Consider the following 19,554-nt stretch of genomic DNA (forward strand, 5'->3'; position numbering starts at 1 on the left):
AGGCCTTTGAAAATATGGGAAGAGAGGGGAGTTCATTAGCCTTTTTTTTTTCCCCTTCTCCCTTCTCAACAATGAATATTTCTGCTGCCAAACCTTCAGGAATAGGGTTGGTTTCCTTTCAAGTAATTGATGCAGACTTGGCTTCCGCGTGGAGGCCAGACAACCTGGGCACCGAGGCTCAGGAAATCACACCGTCAAGAGGAAGCCGTGCGCTCCTTCCTCCCGGGGCTGGGCCGGCCCCGCGCAGCCCTGCGTTGGTGCTGCGGTTGCCAGAACGCCTCCCATTTCCATGCCCTCCCACGGCTAAGATAACGGAGAGCCGCCTTCGGCCGCGGAGGGCTGCTCTTAACTTCAGACTCCAGCGACGCTGGAACAAAACCCGCGGCTGTCGCCCCGCATCGAGCAAATGAGCCCCTGTCCCGCGGCATAAAGGGCGAGAGAGTTATGGAGTGTCCCCTGCCGAGGAGGCCCCATTCGCCCTGCCCTCTCTCTGGGCATCTCCGTCCTGGAACCTTCTAGGCCCTCGCGCCTCCCACCCGTCCTTCTGTCTCCGGGAGCACAGGAAGAAATAACTGGGGCCGGTCTGGTCCAAACGGATCAAGTTTTCTGAAGTCAAGATTTTTCTTTTTTTTTTTTTTTTTTTAAGTAGAAGCGGAAAGGGAAGCTGTGAAGAAAATGGAAACTGGCAAAGTGCTTTAACTTCAAACAGTCTTCCAACCAGCGCCGGGGCACACACCCCATGCTCTTTTCTCCACGTACATAGGACTGAGCAGTTAGAGGAAGTGGGGGTGGGGGGGAGAGGAGGGGAGCTGGAACACAGGTATCCTGACTTCCGATTGCTCGGCTGGAGAGCAGCCTTTCTTTTGGGTTCATTAACCCCCAGGAGCCTCGAAAATGATCTGCGACACGCAATCAAATGGCCACGCAGAAAACATGCGTGTTGAGAAAATACTCTAAGTCATGGCTCACGCCTGGCCAGACAATGTCTTAAAGGCTTTGCAACAAAAGTGCCTGCCTTTGGAGCATCCAATGATTAACGTGCTGTTTTCCACAGCAGAACTGCACTGAGATCTGGGAGATGCTTCCTGTTTGAACAATCCCTCCCCTGCTCGCGAAGGTGTATGCCCTGTGGCACGAAACCGGCGCTTCAGCAGCCAGATTGCTGCTTCTGAACAAGAACCGTCCGCTTGACACCACCTGGGGAAGGACCCGGAGTCCTTTGCCCCTCACTGGGGCATGCGCAGACTTGAGGGAACATCTCTCTAAACGCAGGCACATCCTGAAGGCTGCATGTTACGTTTTCCCTTCTGAGGCTGACAGAATGCAACTGGCAGAGTTTAAATGGTTGTTGTTGTGCTTTTTTCCCCCCAGAGCATATAAGTAGTCCTCAGTTCTGAGAGCAGAGCTACACCAGGGGCTGTTGGCTAACAGCTCGAGGGGTAAAACAAGCTTTGTTCTCTGGCTTCAGGACAGTAGCTGGTGAAACTAAGGCTTCTCAGGGTGACTCTGAATAATAAGAATAATATTAATAGTAATTATATATGTGTTGTTATTATTATAGTGCCTTTCACTTGCTTACCAGATAATGAGTGACACTCGTATCCATTGTCTCAGTGAAACTAGGTAACATCATTTCAAGACAGGTACTCTGTGATCTTTACTATGTAGGTGAGAATTCGAGAGCTCAGAGAGGTTAATCAATGTGCCGAGGTCACACAGCTGGCGAATGAAAGAGGCAGAATTCACACCAGAACTGGCCTGAACCCAAAGCTGTGTTCTTAACCCCTGGGCTAGTCTGCCCCTTAAACTGCTGCCCCTGGTTGCAGTGACTCTGGTTGACTCTGTAGCCACCGTGTCGTCTTCTGTCAGCGCTGGCCTGCCCAGCACCTCGCCCCACGCCCCACAAGGTAGGACGGGTAGCCAAGTGATTGGGGGTGCACGGGCTGGTGTCACGATGCCTGGGTTTGAAACCTGGCCCTGTCCCTTACCAACGCCGTGACCCCGTGTGAATGTCCTAGCCTGTGCCTGCACGTACAGAATGGGAATATTAAACATCTCTGCCTAATACGGTATAAAAATAAAGTGCAATAATGTACTTAAATGTAGGATAGTTTCTGGCACCTGGTAATCATTTAGTGTTAGGAAAGGAAGGAAAGAAAGAGAAAAAGAAAGAGAGGGAGAGGAAGGGAGGAAGGAGGAAAGGGAAAAGAATAAAGGAAAGAAGAGAAAACAAAATAAATGAGAAAAGAAAGAGGGAAACCGAAGGAAGGTGGGGTGTGTTCTCGCACCCCTGAACACTACAGAGAGGTGCCACTGCCCACAGAGGATGCTCGGGCACAGGGGGGGCGGGGGGGGGGGCACAGGGGAGACCCACCGGAAGCCTCAGACCAGCCAGGTGGGCAGCCCCAGGGCCTCCCCAGTCACGTGTGGACCCCACTCTCCTGGTGCTGGTACTCATTCCAGGCAACCTCTCCACCCCCCAACTTCCCAAGATGATGACAGCAACGTTCCGGCTGCCCAGCTTCCACGTCCCGCGGGAGAAGCGACAGCGTCTTATTCCAGCCCCATCAGCTCAGGTCAGGTCACATGACCACCCCTGAGCCAATCACCGAGACCTGTGAGGAACGTCACGTGCTGATTGGCTTCTCTCATCACGTGTTTCCCCCCTGATTAGACCAGAGCCCCGCAGACGGTGAAAGCGGAGGGAGGGAAGAGTCTCTGGGGAGAAACTGGGTGCAATGACCAGAAAAGGCCTGAATGCACACGCAGCGAGCTGGTACGGACCCCCATCCAAACTTGCCCGCTAAGAGCGTGTCCTGTGCTTGGCCCTGCCCGTCTCGGGTGGGTGGGTGTGGCCAGGAGCTAGTGCTCCGGAGCGCCTGCCGGGGCTGGACGCCAGGCTCCAGCACCAACCGGCTGTGTGACCCTGGGCGGGTTCATCTGCCTGTCTCTGCCTCGATTTCCTCCTTGGTTAGTGCGGTTAATAATATTATCTTTCTCAGGGATTGCTAAGTATTACCTGTGTGCATGTAAACTGCCCAGCATCTCCTGCGCACATACCAAGTCCCCAGCAAATGTCAGCCAGTCGACATTCGACAGTTACCCGCGGAGTACCCACTCCCTGCCAGGCTCCGTACTGAGTGCGTGGGATACATCAGGGAACAAAACAGACCGACAACCAGATCCCTGACCTTGTGGGGCTGATAACGCCAGGGCAGAGAGACATCACGGGCGATAAGTAAAATAGTAAGACAATACTATGGAAGTTCGGGGAGAACCGTAGGGAAAAAAAGAAAGTCACGGTAAAAGGGATCAGGAGAGTAGCAGCAGGAGGAGGGAGCAGGACAGGGCAGGGGCGAACGCACGAAAGGGGCGATAGGTAAGCCAGGATCCGGGGAGTCTGAGTGAAGTGGCCAATAGATGGAACATGGTGGGGGTGGGGGTCAGGCAGGGCCAAGCCCCAAAGCGGGGGGCTGCGCAGAGCTCCTGAGGACCACCAGCAAGGGGGCCTGTGAAAACCAGGGAGGGCAGGAACGATCCACAAGGGAAGAGAGAGGGGGCCGCATCAGGAAGGGCCTGGGGGGTGCTGGGCTGCACTCTGAGAAAACAGGAGCGTAGCCCTGGCCGCTCTTTGCATACACTGGAACGCCGGAGAGCTGGGGCCCGATGGACCCCGAGGGTAGGACAGCTCCTTTTAAGAAACTGGCAAGCCATCTCCTAAGAACTTCACTCTGTCCTTGATGTGTCAGGCTTTCTTCACGGGCTGAGAAGAGAAGGTTCTCTAGGGGGGACGCCCCGCCAGCAGGGTGGGGCGCACGGGCTGTGGCACTCGCTAGACTTGCGGAGAGCTCAGTCCGCTGCACGTTTAGGCCGGGCGAGCCACAGGGAGCATTCAGGGCAGAAAGGGGCCTATTTAAATGCTTAATATCCCCAGCCTCTGAGAAGCCATCCATCAAGGAGTCTCATTTGCAGTTTGTCTAAGATCTTTGGGGATCCACTGAAGCTTCCAGCTAGAATCTGTCATCTGTTCAGGTGAATAAATCTCTTATGTTTGTTTTTCTACCTTTTGGTCTTTTTAAAAACTCTTTACTAAAGCGTATACTGCTCACATAGAAATGTGCACACTTCACATGGTAGAGTTAGGTGCGTTTTCACAAAGCGAACCCCCTGGTGTGACCAGTACCTGGGACAAGTGGAGCGTGGCCAGGACCGCAGACCCCCTTCCGGTGCCAACAAACCGCTGTTCCGGCTCCCAACGCTGGGGAGTAGGTTGGCCTTTACAGAAAAGACTTTATTTAAATGAAATTCTATGTTACTTTATACGGTTATATGAAACGACACAAAATTCTCTAAAACTTGATAGAAATGAACTTATACAGGATGTCTTTTGTATCTGACCTTTCCCCCCTCACTATTGCCTGTTGGCTGGCTCCCCTTCCCCTCCGTGTGTTCAAGGACGTGGCCCCCCACCCACACGGTTCAGCACAGCGTAGCAGATCCTCCGTAAATGTGTGTCGGGTGGACGGATGGAGGGCAGGCCGGCGGGCGGGGAGAGGAAGGGGGGCGGGGGGGACAGATGCGTGGGTGGAGGGGAGAACTGCACCGGCCCTTCCCCGTGAAGGTCTCGGTCAGCGGCCCCTGGAGTCGGGCACTTCCTGTCCTACTTGCCTGATTTCTGACGTGTTTGGCTCAACCTCACTAACAAGTAGTTAACAGCTTTCTTTAAACAGACACACACGCAAAAGAAAACCTCTGTGCAGGGAATACATGGACAATGAGGCAGACACGGAAAGTGAACAGAAAGCAAGCAAAGCCCTGCCACTCAGTGCCAGAGAGAGTCTGTCGCCTAGTGCAGACGATGAACCGGAGGCCACCGGTCTTCGCCACAGAGGCGGGCTGGCAGCTGTGGGCGGGGTGTTCAGAGACATCTTGGCATGCAGCTGAGACTGTTTCCAGCTGTAGGTAGAGGGATTTAAGAGACTGGAAAATGGGTCCTGGTTGGCGTGGCTCAGTGGACTGAGTGCTGGCCTGAGAATCAAAGGGTCACCGGTTTGATTCCCAGTCAGGGCACATGCCTGGGTTGTGGGCCAGGTCCCCAGTGGGGGTTGTGTGGGAGACAACCACACATTGATGCTTCTCTCTTTCTCCTTCCCTTTCCCTCTCTCAAAAAATATAAGTAAATAAAAATCTTAAAAAGAAAAAAAACTGGAAAAGGGAGTGGTTATCACTATGGCAGCCTGTCATTGAACGCCCCACCTAAAACCTCACTCACCGCCAGATCGTGTGTCTGACCCTTGGAAACACCGATGTAGGTAATGCTTACTGACCCCAGGTCATATCCTACTTTCACAAATAAACTTTTATATTAAGTTGCCTTTGGGGGTGGGGGGGCTTTGCTCCTTTCTTCTAAAAAGCAGGAGAAAACAAGGAAACACACAGCTGCCTTACAGGTCTAAGAGTACCCCCCCCATCTGACAGCCTGGAGAGCGAGCACAGGGGGGTGGGTCTGTGTAACACGGGGGTCAGAGCGCAGCTGTAGACGTGTTCCCCAGCACCCAGGGTGTCACCCACGTCTTCTTTCGTCCCAGCGGTCTGAGCTCACGCCACCAAAACCCAGCTAGAAGCAAGGCCAGGCGAAGAGCGAGGGGCCAGGACTGGCTCCGGGAGCACCGGCTGGGAGAGCCGGCCGGTCTTGGCTCCACCGACCACAATGCTTCCTCGTGGCTTAGCTTTCGGCACACGCCCTGGTTTCCATGTAAGATGATAAGGCCTCTGTGTCCTTTCGCGTGTGGGCTGGAGACTTCAGGGTGTGTAGGTGAGGAAATCAGGTCCTAGTGATGGCAAAATATTTACACGCTGGTTTAAGCTTGTCTACGAGATTGGGGGTGAGGAACGTTTCCAAAGGAAAGAGGGGAGAATCCAAGAGACCAGAGCGACAGGAACATTTCAATGGTATTTATTTAGGTCAAAGAGGCTTTTCCTGCCCCCCCCCCGTAACCCATGGATTAATTTTGGGAAATCCTCAAGTTCTCAGTGCAGTAACGCTGCACTGAGGGTAACGCAGACAGTAATGCTGGCACTGTCTTGGGGTGGGGTGTGTAGGGAGAGAGTCAGTACAATGGCCAATCTAAACCAATGGCATCCATCACTCCTCGGAAGATGCTTTCTCCCTGCCTACAAGTCTTTTCGGTCCACATCATATCGTATAACATATTGTAATTCTATACAATAACACATCCGACCTGACGTGTTATTTGCCAGTGTCTGCAAAGGCTGGTTGGTTCTGTCTCAAAATATCATTGTCCATAAACTCTCTACTGTTTAAATTTTACAACATTCACAATTCTAAAGAGACTTACAAGTGCTGGCAAGGACATTCACAGAAGTACCTTCCGCATGCCGGCAGGAGACGGGACAGGCAGGCACTATTAGAATAATTGGCTGAGCATGCACCGCGATCCAGGGCCGTCCTAAGTACTTTATATATACTAGCTTATTTGTTTCCAAAGCCCTGTAGTAAATGTTACTATTTATGGTACAAATAGAAAGCTGAGTCACACAGTTGACAAGTGGATTCAAATCCAGGCTGCCTGGTGCACAGGCCAGTGGCCTTCTGGTTTTAGCCATGGAGGACCGGTGTCCTGGGCGTGCCCTCAGTGGCGGGCAAACCGGGACAGCTGGTCACCCTACCTGTAACGCTAACCACCATACCTGTTGGTCCCATATACAACTTAGCACATCCTCAGATTCTTGCAATCCCAACACTGCTGTTGCCAATTCAACAAGCATTGCAGCCAACACCTGTGATCAAAGCTCTCTCCGCCTGGTGCACCAGGGATCCAGAAATGAATAAAGATGTAAACCCTGCTGTTCAGGCCACTCATAAGTAACCCCCATACTTGTTACTTCCTCGAGAAACCACGCAGCATCCCCCGGCATTGTAGCAGATTTCCGTGTTACGACAGGGTCTGTGACACAGATACCGGTTTTCGGCGGGCAGCACGAGCATTTACGATGACAGGGTGACGTCGCAAAGGCTGGGTGCTTGGAGCTGCTCATCCATGCAAAGAATTCTTGTCAAATATTCTAATGAGAGGAAAAAGCATGGCAGTCCGTGAAAATCCAAGGTGACCTTGAACTGTGCAACACATTGCTGATCGCCATATGGTTTGTCAAGGCCTTTTGTGAGGAGGAGGACATGTTTACAGAGTTCCTCTCTGGATGAGGCAGAGGAGGAGAAACCGAGTTAGAGATCATCTTAGGGAAAGTATTTTTTCCCCTCTATATTGAACTTTCATTCATCCCATTGGGGAAACCCAGCCCCCAAAGCCCCTCTCTCCTGGGAAGAACCCCCCATGGTCCATGCCGCAGTAGGAAGCAGCGCTGGCCTCCTACCGCTCTCTCCTCTCCCCACGGCCGGCAGGGCGCACGCCTGGTTTGGGCCAGCCCGATGTTCCCACGGGGCACTGTGTGTCCTGAATGAACGCCACAAAGACGAAGGCCACAGAAATTCACTCAGCCTTGGCCAGAATCAGTCACAGCAGCCCCCACTGTGGTGTCATAAAAGATGGGGGAGATGTCATCCCCCTTACCCCGCCCCGTCTGGGTTCTGCATCTTTCTCCAGCCCGGCACCCTTGGCCTCTCCCCAGCCAGGACTGATGTCCAGTGGGTCAGCCCAGGCCACTGATTAACACCTTCAAGCAGTTCCGCTCCCATCAGTAAATACCCACCGTCCCCTGCTCCCCACAACTGCGTCTGCCCACTGACCTGGCTGCGGCCACTCCCTGGGAACTGGCTCGGCTGTCCCCATCATCCAGAAACCTAAGGGTTAACTCCCAGAGCAGCAGGAGGCCGCCAGGACCCTGCTCCAGGGCCCTTCTCACTGAGAGGTGGTGGCGGTCCCGTGAATTACTGTCTTGAATATCAATTCTGTGCACACTGATAAACTTTGAATTATTCACCTTTCTACTTAGACTAATCGAGTTCACCTCTATGCTTGCAACCCCGGACCCTCCCTGATATACGCACTTACATTTCACTTTCTGTGGGCTGTATCTCAGGGAAGAAAACCTGGGTTTTGGCAGCTATGGGAAAACGGGTAGAAATATATGTTCTGTGACTATGTGGGAATATTACGTCTTGGCATTAAAATGCTAGGAAATGAAATTAATGTGGTAAAACCTAGCCTGCATTTAATGCTTATAATAGGCAGGGGCCTTTCACACGCTGCGTCTCATTACGAAGCACTTGGCTGTATACCCGCTGCGTGTGAGATCCAGGTTAAGGTGTGACACATTTTGTATGGACTCCGTTTAGAGTGAGGGGGGACTCCAGTCACACAGTTACGATGACAGTTCAGAGCCGGTGTCACCAGCGGGGCCTCCCGACCTCAGATCTCCCCTGTTTCCTGGGCACTTTGTTCCTTCTCCAGGTGGGCTCTTCTCCACGACTGGGAAATACAGCGGTCCCCCGCCTGCCAAGATCAGAAATTCCGCCACCCTCTCTTCCCTCTTGGGAGGAAGGCCTAGCCTCCAGATCACGGATCTCAAGCTATTTTTAGACCACACGAATCCAGAATTCTCCACAGGGATTACTTCTAAAGATTAGCTAGCTGTGACCTAGGAAAGTGTATCACTGGGACAACGGCAGCCTCGCAAGGGCCGCAGGACCTTTGCACTTGCTGTGTCCTCTGCCTGGAAAGCAGAGATGGTTCGTAAGCTCTGATGAGGGTCGGTGGGATTCTGTTGCTTTGGTTTTTCTTTTCCCACCTGCCACCATCAGTAACAGTGGCCCCCTGGCACGGTGGAAGGAAGTGGGTCAGGGGAAAATGTCAGAGAGAAAGATAGTGCAGGGTGAAAAGTCTCCCCTAGTGATTTGCATATAAATCCCTGTCTGTCTTTCCCTCCCAACTGAGAAACAGTCAGTACCACACTCTTGGAGGAATTATTGACGAAGGGACTCAACTCAAGCATAGCTATAAAAATTAACTCCATTTAGTCAAGGTGCCGTGGGTGGGTATAGGCTTGGGGGGAGGAGGAAAAGTCACCTCATTCAAAATGAACCAGATTAAGACCTTCTGAGGTCCTAAACCGTGGAAACAGGACACTCCCTTGACCTCCCATCAGAATCCAAAAACATATAAAACTATGAAATACAAAACTTACACAAAACATGTCTGGTACAAAACCCGCATTCTGATATAAAAATAGTTCCTTGAAAGAATTTCTTCGTGCAAAATTCTGGCCAAGCTCATCAACATGGAAACTGTCCTGGTGTCGCCTGTCTTCTGGTGCTGCAAACACGCGCTGCCCTGGCCTCTCCGGCTCGCTGGCACTCACCGGGAGTCAGAACCCTCCGTCCTGGACCACGCTTACGAACAGTGTGGTCCTGAGTTAGCCCCGCCTTCCTTGGACGCAGGGCTCAGGAGGTCTGCCTGCCTCCCCCAGTGAGATGTGACTGCGGCTGTCCCTGGGGAACAGTGAAGGACTGTGCAACGTAGGTTGTCATTAACTCTGGGAGGGTGGCGAGAAATAGATGGTGAGTGTGTGCTCCGTGCTCCTGAGACGCAGGAAAAGCCAACCCCTCCAAACACGTGTTGACACCCCGGGGAGCAATAAGGTAAGGAAACTACATGGGGTGTGTGTGTGAGTGTGTGAGTGTGTGAGTGTGTGTGTGTGTGTGTGTTTCAAAGATTTTACTTATTTGTTTATGTTAGAAAGAAGGGAAGGGAGGGAGAAAGAGAGGGAGAGAAACATCGATTGGCTGCCTCTCATACATGCCCTGACCTGGAACCCAACACCCAACCAGTGACGCCTCCCTCACTTTGCAGGACGATGTCCAACCAACTGAGCCGCACCGGTCAGGGCTGGGATGTTTATGTTTTGAATATGGTCCTTTGCAGCCTTGACATTTGTTGGTAAGACAGGGGAAAAGGCACTTTCAATCTCAAAGAACGTGTACCTCATGAACTCACAGTCAGAAGTTACTAGATGGTACCCATGAAAAGACAAGGACATACGCAGCTGCAGGAATAGATATTGAACCTCATAGGGAGTAAAGGGAGCCTGGGGGTGATGGTGAAGAAATACCCAAGGAAGCCTGCCCGAGGGGAGGGCCCGTCCGGACTGGGCAGGAGACGAGGGTGGTGCCAGAGTCCAGCAGGGATGTCTCCTGGAAGAACCCCAAACCGATCAGACACCAGGTGTGTTTCAAGTGCCTCGAGGAGATTCACGGGTTCAACGGGGAGCCAGAAGGTGAACTACTGAGAGGGAGGTAGAAAGCAAGGCCATTATTAACTCCAGGGAAAACAAAAGGTGATATAAGAAGGAAATGGAATCACGATGGAATCGGCGGCTCAGCTGTGGGCAAACATGACCCGATGGAAATGCGGTCAACGCTGACCGTCGAACTAAATACAAACGGTCGCGTAGCTCTCACTGGGAGGAAGGTGGCAGAAGCCAGCCTGTGCGTTGCCAGGCACACAGGCATTGCGGGCAGGGGTGGGGAAGGCACTGGGAGCCAGAGCCTCGGGTCTGACCATGGGAAGTCAGCAGACGACAACTAGATCTAGAAATAAAGAATCGCCCTGACCCGTGTGGCTCAGTCGGCTGGGCATTGTCCTGCAAGATGAGAGGTAGCCAGTTCGATTCCCTTTCAGGGCACATGCCTGGGTTGCAGGCCACGGCCCCCAGCAACCGCACATTGATGTTTCTCTCTCTCTCTCTATCTCCCTCCCTTCCCTCTCTAAAAATAAATTTTAAAAATCTTAAAAAAAGATATATATATATATATAATAGGCTATATACATGTTTGTTTTTTTTTTTATAAACAAAGAAATATGTGCCCAAAGACACACCAGAAAGAAATGGCAGTCCCTTCCAGAGAGTGATAGCTGCATGGCTGGGTAGGGAACTGGGGAGGCAAAGGGGAGACTTATTAAATTCTTCAGGACTAGCAACAGGTACAACTTCAGGTGGGGGGGGAGTTTTTATTCCAAAAAGAAAAGGCAGGGACTTAGGGCCGAGATGGAGACAGGGCCGAGGCCACGCTCCGCAGCCACAGACGAGGGGGAGAGAAGCAGAAAGCGCAGCGCGGGGCTGAGAACTGCCGCCCCCGAGCTGGCCTCTGCCTTTCCCCAGGAATTAATGGGTTACCATGAACATCTCCGCCTGGGAAAGGCCCGGCCCGCACGCAGGGTCGTCCCTCCACAGACCCTGACAACAGCGACAATGAAGCTGCCAATCCCAAGGGCACCCAGGGGACAGGGCCGCCACCGGGCCGACCTTGCGGGCTGTCAGCTTTCTCAAATGCGGATTGCGGGGCTGGGGAGACATCACGTGCTCTGTTCAGCCCCGCCCCACACCAGTTACCGTAACTGCCCCTTTTTACAAATTAGGTCCCAGGATACCCCAAAGGGGTTTCTGTTTTAGGAAAAAGGTGCCTCTCTGAGCTCTGCCAAAATTCTTGGGGAGTCCACAGGTTGATGTGGAAACAGGTTTTTAATCTGGGGTCTGGGCGGGGGAGGGCTTGGGAGGTTGTGGGAACCCTCTGAAAACCTGTGCAAACTTGCCTGTTCGTGCGGAGGTACATGTACCCTGTGCAGGCTGAGGACTTGCTTGTACAAAGAGGGCCGGGGGGTGTTTGTGACTGGGAGCACAGGACCAAAACTAGGGGGTGGTGACACCAGCATAAAGTGGCGTCACTGTGTTAGGGTCCCTCACCCATGGAGACTGGGGTGGGGGGTGGAGAAGGAAGAGTCAAGGGTCTGCAGGCCTTTAGACAATGCCTGGCATTATTTCAGGTTCCTGCGTCTTTCAGGAGTGGGCCCGGGCAGCGGGCATGTCAGCTCCGCACAGCAGGAGACAGCGCTGAACGAGAATACTTCACTCGTGCACAGAACCCTAGTGTTTACAGACACTCTAGCCCCCGCCCTGTCCCCCGCCCGTGCCCACCCCCACTGCCGTGGGGTCTGGTGACCCTTACAGCGGGGGAGGGAGGCAGAGTCTCAGAGTTCCTCTGAGGGCTTGGCACTGGGAGCTGAGACTCACCCAGCCCGGGAGGCTGCGAGGGGCCCCGGGCAGGCGGCTGCAGCGCAGGCCCCAGTGGCCGGAACACCCAGAAGTGGTGGGGGCACCGCAGCCACAGCCACAGCCACTCAGGCTGGGGACCCTTTTAGGGTGAGGACCGACGTGGGGCGAGTGGGTTACCATCGGCAGGTCTCTGTTTCCTCGTCTGTTAAATGGGAATCATTTTAGCCAGTTCACCAGGTCTTTCTGAGGTCTAGACAATAATGTTTGAGCCTTTGGCGCTGGGGAAACAGCTAGCATTCGATGGATGATAGCTATTGTTATTACTTTTTTATTATGTTTAAAAAATATATTAGCCCCGGCTGGCGTAGCTCAGTGGATTGGGTGCAGGCTGTGAACCAAAGCATCGCAGGTTTGATTCCCAGTCAGGGCACATGCCTGGGTTGCAGGCCACGGCCCCCAGCAACCGCACATTGATGTTTCTCTCTCTCTCTTTCCTTCCCTTCCTTCTCTAAAAATAAATAAAATCTTTAAAATATATATTTTATTTATTTATTTTTAGAGAGGGGAAGGGAGGGAGAAGGAGAAGGAGAGAAACATCAATGTGTGGTTGCCCCTCACACACCCCCGGCTGGGAACCCAGGCATGTGCCCTACTGGGAATTGAACCGGCGACCCTTTGGTTTGCAGGCCAGCACTCAAACCACTATGTCACACCACCCAGGGCAAGTGTTACTACTTTTTAAAAATGCACACACACACACCACGAATCTCACCTTTCATTTTGTTTTAAGAAAATAAGTTAGCATTATACATGTCTTTTCATTCCAACAGCAATATTCCCTCATGAGTCAGGACTCCCGTTCATTTCTTTAGCCCGGCTGTTCTCCACCATGGGGTGAGTTTTGTCCCCCCTGGGGACATTTGGCCGCGGGGTCTGGAGACATTTTGGGCAGCGAAACTGGAGGTGGAGGAGGATGCTTCTAGGATCTAGGGGGCAGAGGTCAGAGACGCTGCTTAACATCCTACAAGGTGCCCTACAGCCTCAGAACAAAGAATCATTCCCCCCAAAATGCCAACAGTGCGGAGGTGGAGACAGGCCGCTCTCGCGTGGCATAAGGAATTTAAATAGGAAAAATGCATTTTCAGAACCCTACTGAGCACCGTTCTGCCCTTGGAAGGCACAGGGGCTCGATTTCAAGAGGTGTGATTCCACTGCCCGGCCTGTCGCTGCTGTTCTAATGACAGTCACGGAGACTGGACGTCAGCCCCGCCCCCTGCCGCGGCGCGAGGCGGCGCCGGGTCCCTCCGCCGCCACGGGGCGCAGGCTGCGCCTGTTGTTTCAGGGTTTTTTGTAGAAACAACAGCGACATACCGGCCTCCGTTTTGTTATGAGCTCCAACACCCCTTCCTAAACCTATTTTCAAAGGTGAATTAATGCTTCAGATGTTTTTAAAGCACCGGCGTGATATTTTGCAAGTGTGCATTTGGAACACGCCCCCGAAGCTCTCTTTCTCAGAACCAGGCTTGCCCCAGAGGCATGGGGGGGACGCCAGTGTTCACATCATCAGAATGGGTGACTGTCCTTGCCAATCACCAGCTGGGAAACCAAGGCTCGCAGGCAAACCGTCGGTTAGAGGGGGCGTGACCCCTTATGCCACAATGCCCTGCTTGCCCCTCACTGGGTTTACAAAGATGGAAAGGCTACATTATAGAAATAGTGACTTATCGTCCACATTGTTTGTCCTTTCTCTTCCTTTATAAATCCATACGTAGGTATGCTCCTATGAAGATGTGCGCCCGGACAGAGAGTGCACCCAAAGTGACAGGAGGACCCCCATGTTTGAATAGGGGGGGTCTTTGTCCCAGCTCCCACAGCCAAGCCATCGCCACACCCCTCATCAGTCTTTTCTGCAAAAGTCTTTGCTCCGAGCCAAGCCTCGACGGATAAGGCCTCGGAGACACAGTCACTTCCCACTGACAGCTCCTCACAACCGATTCACAAACATTTTCATATTAATATTGAGCAGTTTCCCTCCATTCTAATCCATCAAAGTAGGCTATTAATCCTCCCTGTACCATTCTCTATTCAAATGCTAACCATTTTCTTCTCACGAGCTAAAACATTTGTCCGACAGCCCCCCGCACAAAGCCCCCCGCATTGTGAGCGGTGACGGATCAGAGCGTTAATATGAGGGATGCAGTGTCAATTACATCGCTGATACTGTACATATGTAGAGGAGGAAAATCTTTTTAACAGATCATTTGTATGCTAAAGATAATGAAAGTGATCCCAGTGGTACGGCAACCTTAATTTTCCTTTCTAAGAGGAAAAAAAGGGGGGGGGGGCGGCCCTTGACGGCAAAGAATATGGAAATCCATCATGGGTTATAATGGCACAAATGCCATCATTTACTTCCTGGAAAAAATATGTATACGCTGTTTCTTTTAAAGAACTTATTGAGATGACGGGAGGGACCTTGTTAAAATATCTCACAGAGGATGGCATGCCCCCCACCCTCCGTGGTCACCGGGAAACGGAAGCAGCAGAGCTCAGCTGGGGATGGAAAGCAGGAGTGCCTTCGTCTGGGGTCGCGCGTGGACGGGCGGTTTCCATCCATCATCCAAAGCCACTGCAGGGTACGGGGCCTTGAGGGTGACGGCGGTTAGATCCCCCTCCGGCAGAGATGCGGCGCACGGCGTGTGTGGGGACACAGGCGGTGGCTGCTCGTGTTCGCACGGGGAACGTTTGCCGTCACGCCTGGGCACGGCTCTAAAGCACTGTGGACGCTTGAGAACGAGAACTGGCCGTCTCCGAGGGCCCTCCCTGGTACTCCCAGAATACCTAGCGAGTCAGGAGGCTTATCTAGGCACTGAAAAATAAAAATCAGTGTAATGTCTCATTCGGTTATGCTTGACTTCTCCGTCCAAGTCGGCTGGTCTGCTGGGTTTCCTTCTACGCGCAAATGGCTGCTGGAAGGCCAAGATCTAGAATCCATCCTTGGTATCTTCCTCTCCCTCACCAGCCAGTCTTACTCCCCTCTATCCAGTCTGACCAAGACTCATCCGTTCGTCCTGTAAGAACTTCCCCTTCCCTACCTGTCTCTCCATCAGACACCTCCTGCACCCTCACCTGAGACCCCACCATCTTCCACGCGGGCTCTGGGTCCCCAATTCCCTTTACTTCTGTCATCACAACACACCCCGAGGGATCTTGAATTACAAAGTTGATTGCGCACTTCCCTGCTTTCAAAGAAGTACATTTTTAAAAACCACGCAATCCACGTTTTCTCTTTGTCCTCGGGGTCATGTTCCATGCCTTTCCATGACGTGGCAGAACTTCCCGAATCTGGCTCCTGCCTCTCTCTCTCTCTCCCTGAGTCCATCTCCTGCTAGTTCCGCTACAGAGTTCCTCCAGTTGGCCAGCGGCTTCCCTTCCCTGTGACTGCTTTCCTGGAAAAGTGTTCGTCAAGTTCTTTTCCTGGATGAAGATCATACGTGTTCTCTAGGCGCCAGCTGGAACACCACCTCTTAAGGGAACCCCCTCTGACCACCGCTTCTCATACGGACCTGCCCTACCCCAAATCTAAATCAAATCTCCAGGCACGGCGCTTTCCACGCGTCATAAAAACTTACGCACGTGTGATCGTTTGTCTAACACCTGTCTTCTATTCACAGCACACCCCAAAGAAGAGGGGTAAGGTTGATTGTGCTCATTCATGGATCTCCATCATTCGACACTGCCCTGGACACATCCACACCTCAATAAACACTCGAGAGCAAATGAATGGATAGACATAATCTACACAGGGCATTTTACCTCTGTAGACCGGGCCTGCCTTTCGCCGAACACCACGTCCAGGTCCAGCCCTGATGATAGCAGGGCTCCACGGGGCAGGGCGGGCGTCTCCGTTGGCCCGGACAGAGCACTCAGAGGCTGACGGGAAGGCTCACCCTTACTTCTACTTGCGGCAAAGTCCTGTCTGTTGACTAGGGGAGCGTTCCCCTGGCTCCTCGCTGAAGACCAGCCGGCAGGGAATACCTGGGCTACCAGGCTTGCACGACACCACCCTCTGCTTTGGCTCATTGATTTAATCCACTTTCCTTAAACCGGGCGACTCTCGAAGAGAATTGTTCTATAGCCACAAGACAACATGTGGCTTTTATTTTCCTTTCCCCATCATGAGTCTGCAAAGCCTGTGTTGGAAGGGAAAATAATTCAAGCAGTCGTAATCCTCAGCTGCTGAAAGGGCTGGAGAAGTCTCCCGTGCCTCCCTGGTCACTCCGTGGCCGGGCTTGGCGGAGAACTGGAGGGGCTGGTGGGCAGACGTCCAGCCCAGCGCCACTGAGAACAACCAGACGCTGGCAACAACCCGGATGTCCGCAGCCCTGTGGTGGAGTGTGAAGAGGCCACTAGCTGGAGCTTGGGGAAGTGCCTGTGACATAATGATACGGACATTTCTGAGGACAAACATCACCACCCAGCATTGTGTCCACGATGTGAAAATGAATAGAAAAAAAATGCATGCTTTCCACTCAGTGGTAAGATTGTGGACATTTCCCCGGACTTACTTTCAAAATAGTTTTTAAACTTATCCACGAAGGGAAGCATATCGTTTTTATAAACAAAGAAGAGTGTTCTACCTAGGTACCTAGCTACTCTCTATCTATGTATCTATCTCTCTACCATCCATCATCTGCCTGTCTGTGGTGTTCCTTAAAGCAAGAAAATTGGTTTCCAGAAGTCACCACGTTTTGATCGAGATAAAAAAAGAGTTCACGTCAGCCCCTTTTGTCTCACCACTGACCTGGGTTCCAAAAGACCAGGTTTCCAGCCACTCCACCCACCCTCTCGCCAGACCAAGGACCCTCCTGATAAAGCCACCTTTTTTCTGGGTGGCTGCGATGAGTAGCAGGATCCGGGGCCGCTTAAACAGAAAGATACTTTATCAGACTCGCCAGGGAGGCAGGCGGCCATTGGGGAATGGAAGCCAGAGCAAAAGAGAGGGAGGCGTTAATGCTGGAGCCGGTAGCTGGGGCCCACAAACACTTCCTCCAAATAGCTACACACTTGGTTTCAGCGGAGACAATACCACATGCAACCAAGAGCCAGGGGGGTAGATAATTATTCAAGGTCAGAGTTTTAGAGCTGGATGCTGGGGGATGGGGGAGGCAAACACGAAGGGTTAGCCAATACTTTGCAAACACTTGTTTAAGGATTTCCTAATTACTCTAAGTGGTTCCTTTAGCTCTCGCACTTAAAAGGCTGCTATTTCGGATGATGTCATCCTTTGCCCATTATCTCTGCAGTCAATTTGCAGTATTAGGAGAGGCAGCAAAAAAAAAAAAAATATTTGCAAACATCAACAGTCTCGAGTCTTAAAAGATAATCCCCCTTTCAACTCCCTATGAGCGTATCGGCGGCCCAGTTAGGCTTTCAGATTCCTCTACATGGTCACACCAGCAGCTGGGCTGTACAGAAAACCTTTCTTCTGAAGAACTCAAAGAAATTTCTAAGTGGTATCACATCAATCACCAGGCAAGTCCTAGAGGACTGGCCAGGCAGGTAGTTAGAGGGTAATTAGAAATGCAAATTGATAAGCTCCATTCAAATAGCCCCCGCGAGGCAGCTCCCACCTGAGTAAACCTGGTTTAAGATTTTAGCTTGCGGGTAGCAAGGGCCAGTAGGTTCTGACCCGCTGGGCCCTGCATTGCTTCATTAACTCTCCACAATAACAGTATTGCCATTATAGCATCTCCATATTGCAGATGGGGAACCTGAGGCCGGCAGACAGAGGTTAAGCCATTTATGCAAAACCATGCCGCTTCCGCGAGAGCCCCCAGGTTGGAACTCACCCAATCTGTCTGCCTCTTCAAGTTCGACCTCTCACCCGCCACCTGGCTGCACAATCTCGGTTTCCTCCTGCAGGATGGAAGATTGGAGGTGGGCGGGGGGGAGGTGGTTAGCAGGCGCTAGGCAAAGACACACAATCGTCTCTGGGCAGAGATCTTGGGAGGTGCGGAATGCTTTGAGGCCAGGCTGGCTTTAAATCCGGCTTGCTCCACTAATTCGCTGGGTGACCCTGGCCAACTGACTTAACTTTTCTGAGCCTCTGTTTCTATTTTTTTGTAATTTGTGTAATAGCAATTATACTGGTTCTTACCATGGAGGGTTGTTGTGGAGATTACATGAGATAGTGCGCAGTGGGCTCAGTGCCTGGGCACAGGAAGTGCTAATATACTGTTTGGAACTGATGGTGATGATGACCTATCCTGTGTATTATTTATTAATGCAATACACGTAGTTATTATTTTATATTATTGATGTACAAGTAAACACACAGGATTACTATTACTGCTAGGGGCTATATCCGGCCTGTGGGCAGCTGCCATGGTTCCTAACCTCACATCCTGTTCTCCCGAGGCCCCGCCTGATTCATGTCCAGACTGACAGTTTGTGTAGAAGGAGGCTTGGTGGGCACACTCTTGTCCTCAGGGTCCGCTCGCCTGGGGCTTCTCCTCCTCCAAGCGGGAGAGACATTCCTCCACAGTCTCTTTTGTCAGCCTGGCTCTCTCTCTCTCTCTGCATTCACTGGGCCAGTATTTACGAGGCAAATCCTCCATCCACCTTCAGAGCAAGGAAGCCATTGCTCAACTCACAAGCAAAGAGAGAGCCCAGGCCTCCACAGAAGGGCCCTAACTGAAGAAGAGCAAAGAAAACTCCAGGTTGGACAGCTGGTGCAGGGAAGGGGATAATACAACAGCCGGCAACACCTAGCAGGGCAGCTCATACTGTGCAAGAGAAAACTCAGCAGCGTTTCAAAGTAATTCAGCTCATCTGAAGCTGCTAGACATTCCAGAGCTCCGTAATGACTAAAGCAACACAGTGTAATAAATAAAATGAAAATATGACCTGGAATCGCACCGTTTATTTAGAACTGAGAAGCCGAAAATTGCTCTCTCTCGCCGAGAGGGCCTGAAGTTATTACTTCATTCACTTAAGCATTTTATATAAAGTAATTCTCATGATAAATCACACTGAAATTGATTTCAGTTTAAAAAATAAAAAAAAACCCCACATTAACATATGAAAGCTTAAAGATCTGCCGATTTGAATTATCGGGGTGCTCCTGCTAAGAATGGGTGACAAATTGAAAAATAAGCGTGTGCTCACTTTTAGAAAATAAATCTGGTCCTCCAAACCACCCATGATGCCAGGAAAAATAAACCGCCTCTCATTTCATTAGGAAAACTCATTTGCATCGACATTTATACTTACATATGTAATAATGCATGATCCCAGCCTGAATACAAGGTGGTAATTCAATCAAAAAGCTCCTTTGATATGCTATCATAAACAGCAAAAATGGAAACAGGGCCTTGGGAATAAATCACCCTCTTACTATTCAGCTGGGACCACACGGGGCTATTTTACACTACGCGCCTTGGTGCGGTGTTTCACAAATATAAAAACGCCGCCTTTGCCTTTTATTTGGCGACATGTGGCTGTTTGAACTGGCAGCTTGCG

The sequence above is a fragment of the Phyllostomus discolor genome, chromosome 12 (genome assembly GCF_004126475.2).
Source record: "Phyllostomus discolor isolate MPI-MPIP mPhyDis1 chromosome 12, mPhyDis1.pri.v3, whole genome shotgun sequence".
NCBI classification, from domain to species: Eukaryota; Metazoa; Chordata; class Mammalia; order Chiroptera; family Phyllostomidae; genus Phyllostomus; species Phyllostomus discolor.